This window comes from Ovis canadensis, chromosome 24, assembly GCF_042477335.2.
Source record: "Ovis canadensis isolate MfBH-ARS-UI-01 breed Bighorn chromosome 24, ARS-UI_OviCan_v2, whole genome shotgun sequence".
In the NCBI taxonomy this organism is placed as follows: domain Eukaryota; kingdom Metazoa; phylum Chordata; class Mammalia; order Artiodactyla; family Bovidae; genus Ovis; species Ovis canadensis.
The window spans coordinates 49,222,641-49,230,501 of NC_091268.1; the positions used below are offsets into that span (position 1 = coordinate 49,222,641).

Sequence of the window (7,861 nt, forward strand, 5' to 3'; positions counted from 1 at the left end):
ACCACCACTTTTTCACAAGGCCTTGAAGAGATGAGGCCATGGGATTCTTTGGAACAAATAGCTTTGCAAGGGCTGAGATCTAGATCTGGAATAAGACTCCAGAAGTTCTGATAGGAAAACACCTTTCTCTGCCAAACAAAGCCTCCTGCCAGTAACCCCTCCCAGAAGGTCCATTTCCAGGAAGGAAGTGGGAATCGGGGAGAAGAGAACCGCTGCTTCTCTGAAGGAACCGATCACTGGGGAGTCAGCCGTGCAGGGACTCCCATCATCATACGGTCGTCCTCTCAATAGGTGACCTTGTTGAACCCGGTAGGAAGGCTGGCTGGTGGGAGAGAGGAGAAAAACCAAGGGAGGAGGAGATGAAGGAGGAGACGTGGGAGAGGAGGAGAAGAAGGGAGGGGAGGACGCTCTGAAAAGTTCAAAGGCTTTGGGCAAGTACAAGACTTTAGGATGTGGACTGGAAGAATTTAATGTCGTTAAAATGACCATACTACCCTAGGCCATCTGGGCCTCCCAACTGGCAAGAATCCGCTTGCCAGTGCAGAAGCGGCCAGAGACTCGGGTTCGGTCCCTGGGTCGGGAAGATCGCCTGGAGGAGAAAAGGACAACCCACTCTGGTGTTCTTGCCTGGATAATCCCAAGGACAGAGGAAACTGGCGGGTTACAGTTCTTGGAGTCACAAAGAATCGGACATGACCCAAACGTGGCGCGGGCACGCGCGGTCCCTAGGCAATCTGTAGATTCAGTGCAGTCCCTTTCAAGACACAAAGGACAGGGGTGATCTGGCCGAGTTAGGCTGCCGGCTGCCACCTGCCGCCTCGGAGTCGCTGCTGCCACCGACATGGCTAGTCAGTCGGGAGGAGGAATTCCAGGCCCAGGAAGCTGGGCTCTGCGATCCCACGGTAGCTGCAGCCCTGACATGGAGAAGGACACCCGAGAACATGACCATCCTTCAGATCTACTTCCGGCAGGACAGGGATGAAGTCCTGGATAACCTCTTGGCCTTTGTCTGCGCCATCTGGCCAGAAATCCATGAGAATTACCGCATAAATGGATAGAGGCGGGAGAAAAGCGCCTGTTCTGTGGACTGGTGTTTTGAATGCCTTCATGGAACCTGAGGCTTGAGCAAGGCTGGAGTTATAGTCTTACAAAAAGGCATTAAATTATTTCTGTGTATTATGTAGTAGGTCCCTTCACTTTTTGCAGAATAGAAAACATAGATTCTTTGTACAGGCTGCAAGCTTATCCAAAGCTTGTATCTTTTTACCTCATATATCTTAGAAATTTAATGGATATATGTTGTCTGTTTTTCTATGCCTTTTCGGTCAAGCAGCATATTATCAACACTGACTTTTTCTTCCTTAGATAGTTTTTAAAAACCTAATTTTCTTAAGAAAGAATGGGATTAAAATATTTCCTTCCCTAAATCTCTCTTGAAGGTCAGGGGCTTTATCTCTGAAAAAAGTAGTAGTTATTTATAACTGATGTGAAGCAGCAGCCAGCCTTAATACAGTACTTTCTCCGGCTAAGAGTTAGAACAATGGGTCCTAGTACTGGGCTGCTTTTAGTTTCTCTTATTCAAAATTGCTAGATTAGAATTCACTAACTTGTTACATGTTACTACTTGGTGTACTGAAAATCATTTAAAAGAAAAGACTGTCATGCATTTCCCCTCCCTCCTCCCCCCAAAATACAAAGAACATGTTTCCAAAGAGCTAGAACTAATTTTTTTTTAAGCTCTGTCATCTACTTAAAAAAAATTTTTTTTTTTGTATTCCCTTGCTTTCTCTAGGATCCAACAAAAGGTGGAAATTTGATCTGCCATTTAGATATAAAAATCTTATTTCCTATTTCATTAAATAGTAATATTGTTATGTTTCTCTCTATATATGTATATTTTAAACCATTTGCTTATCTTATTGTGTGAATTCCTTTATTCCTATCCATTACTCATTTTCCACTGGTCCATTTATTTTTCCTAGTGATTTGTAAAAGTCCTTTATATGTTATCTGCTATGTTTGTTTAAAGTATAATTCCCTCAATTTATCATTTACCATTTAACTTGGTTCAGTTGCTAACTGACGTTCAACAATTTCCCTTTTTTTGTTCCATTTAAATTAATCACATCTACCAGACTTTTCCTTTGACAATTTCTTCTGTTTCCCTTGGTAAAAAAAAAAATTTTTTTTTAGTTTATTTAGTTGGCTGCACCAGGTCTGGAAGATGAACAAGTTGGAATCAAGATTGCCGGGAGAAATATCAATAGCTTCAGATATGCAGATGACACCACCCTTATGGCAGAAAGTAAAGAGGAACTAAAAAGCTTCTGATGAAAGTGAAAGAGGAGAGTGAAAAAGTTGGCATAAAGCTCAACATTCAGAAAACGAAGATCATGGCATCTGGTCCCATCACTTCATGGCAAATAGCTGAGGAAACAGTGTCAGACTTTTTGGCTGGGGGGGGTGGAGCTCCAAAATCACTGCAGATGGTGATTGCAGCCATGAAATTAAAAGACACTTACTCCTTGGAAGGAAAGTTATGACCAACCTAGATAGCATATTCAAAAGCAGAGACATTACTTTGCCAACAAAGGTCTGTCTAGTCAAGGCTATGGTTTTTCCAGTGGTCATGTATGGATGTGAGAGTTGGACTGTGAAGAAAGCTGAGCACCGAAGAATGGATGCTTTTGAACTGTGGTGTTGGAGAAGACTCTTGAGAGTCCCTTGGACTGCAAGGAGATCCAACCAGTCCATTCTAAAGGAGATCAGCCCTGGGATTTCTCTGGAAGGAATGATGCTAAAGCTGAAACTCCAATACTTTGGCCACCTCATGCGAAGAGCTGACTCATTGGAAAAGACTCTGATGCTGGGAGGGGTTAGGGGCAGGAAGAGAAGAGGACGACAGAGGATGAGATGGCTGGATGGCATCACTAACTCGATGGACATGAGTTTGGGTGAACTCTGGGAGTTGGTGATGGACAGAGAGGCCTGGCATGCTGTGATTCATGGAGTCGCAAAGAGTCAGACTCGACTGAGCAACTGAACTGAACTGAACCAGGTCTTAGTTGCAGCTCGCAGGATCTTGGATCTTTGTTGTAGCATGCAGGGTCTTTTAGTTTCAGAATTCTCTTTTTTTAAAAAATTAATTTATTTAATTTCACTGGAAGATAATTACTTTACAATATTGTGGTGGCTTTTGCCATATGTCAACATGTAGGATCTAGTTCCCTGACCAAGCATTGAACCCAGGCCCCCAGCATTTGGGGGCTTAGAGTCTTAGCTACTGGACCACCAGGGAAGACCTTGCTTTTTTAAAAAATATATATATATACAGTAGGTCCTCAGTGTTAGTCACTCAGTCATGCCCGACCCCATGGATTGCAGCCCACCAGGCTCCTCTGTCCATGAGATTTTCCAGGTAAGGATACTGGTGTGGATTGCCATTTCCCTCTCCAGGGGATCTTCCCAATCCAGGGATCGAACCCAGATCTCCTGCACTGCGGGCAGATTCTTTACTGACTGAGCTACAAGGGAAGCCCTCACTGGCTATTTATTTGAAATATAGTAGTGTGTACATGTCAATCCTAAAACTCCCTAACCATCCCTCCCTACCACCCTTCCCTCTGGCAACCACAAGCTCTACAACAAATAGTTTTAAATTTTGTATGGAAACACAAAAAAGTGAAAGCAATCTTGAGAAAGAACAGAGCTGGAGGAATCACATTTCTGACTTCAGACCATTTTATAAAGTGACAGTAATAAAAACAATATGGTTTGGGCACAAAAACAGACAGAAATCAACAGAACAGAATAGAGAGCCCAGAAATAATGTGACCACATACTTATGATCAATTAATCTACAACAGAGGAGGCAAGAATAAACAATAGAGAAAAAACAGTCTTTTCTACAAGCAGTGCTGGAAAAACTGGACAGCTACATGTAAAAGAATGAAATTAGGGGGCAGGGCATCTGTGGTCATCCTGGAACAGTGGATTCCGGTTTTGCAGATCTCTGATATCTGTGGACGCTAACACGGACTTCATTTAAAGAAATCCATGGACCACTAATGGAAAGAAACATGAATCAATTTGCATTTTTGCATTCAAATCTTAGCTCTTTGGGAAAGCATCAAGTACAAGTTTTTGAAGACCCTGGGGCCTACCATGATTATGCGTTCAAGAACTGAGTCTGAATCACTTCAAGTCTTAGATCTTCTTCAAAAGCCTCAAGTCTCACCTGTATTAAAGCTCTCCTTTGAACCCTCTCACAAAAATAAAAGCTTAAATGACTAAAAAAAAAAAGAAAGAAATTAGAACATTTTCTGATACCATATACAAAAATAAACTAAAAATGGATTAAAGACCTAATGTAAGTCCAGAAACCATAAAATTCCCAGCAGAAAACACAAATGGAACTCTCTTTGGCATAAATCATAACAATATATTTTGGGGGGATCTTTCTCCTAAAACAATAGAAATAAAAGCAAAAATAAAGAAATGGAACCTAATTAAACTGAAAAGCTTTTGCACAGAGACTTCCTGGGTGGTCTGGTGGTTAAGAATGCACCTGCTAATGCAGAGGACATGAATTCAATCCCTGGTCCAGGAAGATTCCCACGAGCCAAGGGGCAACTAAGCCCATGCATCACAACCACTGAACTACCGTGCACCCTGGAATCCATTCTCTGCAACACGAGAAGCCACCGCAATGAGAAGTCCATGCGCCGTGATTAGAGCAGGCCAGACTCTGAAGCCCCGGGGGGCTGAGAACTGCTGTTCTGTGGGTCTCCTTCATACCCCCTCCTCGGGCTCAGGGGCTCACTTGTACTCACTTCCTCCCCTACCCTTGGGTTACGATTATACTTTTTTATCCACCAGCCGTGGGCTATAACAGAGCTTATTAACTCAGTTTCAATGAGTCATGACAGCTTTGTCTGACTTTCCCAAACACAGGCCAACTTTGGTTTCACAAAGCTCTGTCTCTCCCTGAGCACAGCAACTCCCAGCACCCTCTCCATCTCGGGAATATCTCAAGGTAGCAGGAGAAAGACTGGGTGACTCCACGCATTGTCATCGTGCTGGTGGTCAACCCAGAAGCAAGGCAGGAGGGTGTCACCTCCCTACACACAGACTGACTACCCACAGCCAAGGCTCACATTCTAAAGAGAGACCAGGGTCAAGGCCGGCTGGGACTTCCAGTGCACAGTTCAGTTGCTCCGCAGTCAGCATTGCAATGAGGACCTCCTTTCTGCAGAGGCGCTTAACGGCCATCAGAGAAATGAGACAGGAGGAAGTAGGGGGACACAGAGACACTGGAATGGCCACAGAAGAGTCAACCAGGTGCCCTGGCCATAGCAGGACCAGCTTCAGCCTCTCTGCCTCCTGCCTTAACTTGAGCCTGCCTGCAGTTAACACTCATTGAGTAGTTACCACGTGCCCGGCATTAAGATGAGTGTTTCCCATGCATTAAGTGCCTTATTTAGTCCTCATGGCCGACGCATGAAGCAGATACTTCTGTTATGCTCATTTTACAGATGTGGAAACTGAGGCCAGGGAGCTCAATTAACTTTCTCCAGCATCACACAGCCAAAACTGGAGGGGGCTGGGATCAAATCCATCTGACTCCTCAGACTGAGTGGTCTCTCCTTTATTTATTTATTTTTTTTGGTCACTTAAATTGATTGACTTGGTTTGCATTCTCTCAGAAGCAAACCCTGAGATGAGGGTCCAAGAGTATGCAGTTTATTTAGGAGAAGCAGCCACACCAGCAAGAAGGACAGGCAGCCAGAAGGGTGTGTTGTCAAGTCTATAATTGATTGTGAAACACAGTGATTTGTTGGCAGATAGAGGAGAACACATTCCCCAGGGCTTTTTCCACTAAGGAGTTAGGACGTGGGATGGTGTTTCGATGTCTACTTTATTTTATTTCTGTTAATTTTATTTGTACTCTATTTGTTAACAGAACACGACGTTTTTCTTTCTGCTACTACACTGATGCGTGCTCAGTGGCTCAGCCATGTCCAGCCTTTTCAACCCCATGGACTATAGCCCACCAGTTTCAACCCCTGTCCATGGGATTCTCCAGGCAAGAATACGGAAGTGGGTTGCCATTTCCTTCTTCAAGACATCCACTCTAACTAGCTGTTGGTTGAGGGCTACCTGGGGCTCTTCATTCCCTGGTATTTCTGGCAAAGAATGAAGTAGCCAGGCACAGAGCCACCGATCCTCCTGACTGTTGGAAGAAGTCAGGAGCACACCGAAGGTACACAGCCCAAGGGAAGGGGGCACAGACAATACAGCTTCTGTACACTAGTTTTTACTACAAAAGGGATAAGTGCACATAGCAAGAAGTTTAAACACCCCAGAAATATCTCCTGTCTCTCTGACTCCCATTCTGACTTGCCAAAGGCAACCACCCTTGAGTAGTCTGTGTCCATCAAGTTGCCAAGCATACAAACATCTTTATTTGCACAAATAGGATCGTACAACCACATGCCCTTATGCACCTTGCTTTTTTTTTTTCACTTAAAAATATGTCTTGGGGGACTTCCCTGGTGGTCCAGTGGTTAAGAACCCACCTTGCAATGCAGGGGACATGGGTTTTATCCCTGGTCTGGGAATTACAATCCTGCACACCGCAGGGCAACTAAGCCCATTAACTACAACTACTGAGCCCGTGCTCTGAAACAAGGGAAGACACACGAACAGCGCTTCCTGCATGCTTCTATATGCACTTCTGTGCAAGTGTGTAGGACACATTCCTGGAGGTGGAATTGCTGGGTCAGTGGTATGTGTGTTTAAGCTTTTAACATATGCTCCCAGACCACCCAAAGAGGCTGGACCAGGAGACACACCTGCCAGCTGTAGGACAGAGTTCCAGCCTCTCCACCCTCTCAAGGGCACTCATCTCCTCGCCGTCATCTGCTTCCATCCTCTCATGAGCCTGGATGCCGCTGTACCAGATCTGATGGAACAAGCACAAACTGCCAGATGAGAACCAGAAAAGACAGTTCGTTCAGCGCTTGCTTCAGCAGAGGAGTCGGATGCATCATTCGCGTTTTGCAGGGATTCACGGGCCACTGGAGGGGGGTGGGTGGGAGAGTTTCAGCAAGGACGTGAAGGAAGGCACAGATGTCTTCATTAGAAGCTGGGGTCAGGAAGCTGGAGATGGGATAACTAGAAGCAGACAACTGTGATTGATTTGGGAGTTTGTTTGTCTCTCTAAATATATTTTTTTTTGGTGTGGGAAAAAAGTCTTTATTGAATTTGTTACAATGTTATTTCTGTTTTATATGTTTTATTTTTTTGGCCACCAGACATGTGGAATCTTAGCTCCTCCGACCAGGGATCAAACCAGCACCCTCTGCACTGGAAGACGAAGAGTCTTAATAACTGGTTTTCAGTTGCTCAGTCGTGTCTGACTCTTTGTGGCTTCATGGACTGTAGCCCACCAGGCTCCTCTGTCCTTGGGATTTCCCAGACAAGAGCACTGGAGTGGGTTGCCATTTCCTACTCCAGGGCATCTTCCTGACCCAGGGATCGAACCCAAGTCTCTTGTGTCTCCTGCACTGGCAGACAGGTTCTTTACTACTGGTCCTCCAGGGAAAACCCCAGGAATATATTTGGCTTTCTCTGGCTGGTTCTGAGTTGGAAAAGGGAGACCATTAAGGCGCTGGCAGTCACTGACCCATCTCATGATGGTTCTGAGCTGGTTGCTGCAGAGGCTTTGCGTCACCTGTGAGACCAATGTCTATCTGTGGTTCAGTCTCTCATCCCTGAAGATGAAAGCTCTCTTCCATCCTTAGAAAACCACTCTTTTTTCAGAGGGAAAGCTCAGTCACCATTCAGATGCCAGCTCTTT

The 7,861-nt window shown here is 44.9% G+C and overlaps 1 long non-coding RNA gene across 1 annotated transcript in view; it reads left to right on the forward strand.

Moving 5' to 3' along the window:
* The window catches only part of LOC138429493 (uncharacterized), a 46,847-nt gene extending 39,594 nt beyond the window's left edge, over positions 1-7,253 (forward strand). The window contains exon 3 of the long non-coding RNA XR_011252818.1: positions 5,963-7,253. This is a non-coding gene — a long non-coding RNA (uncharacterized lncRNA). The remainder of the gene's footprint in view (positions 1-5,962) is intronic.
* The last annotated feature ends 608 nt before the right edge of the window (positions 7,254-7,861 follow it).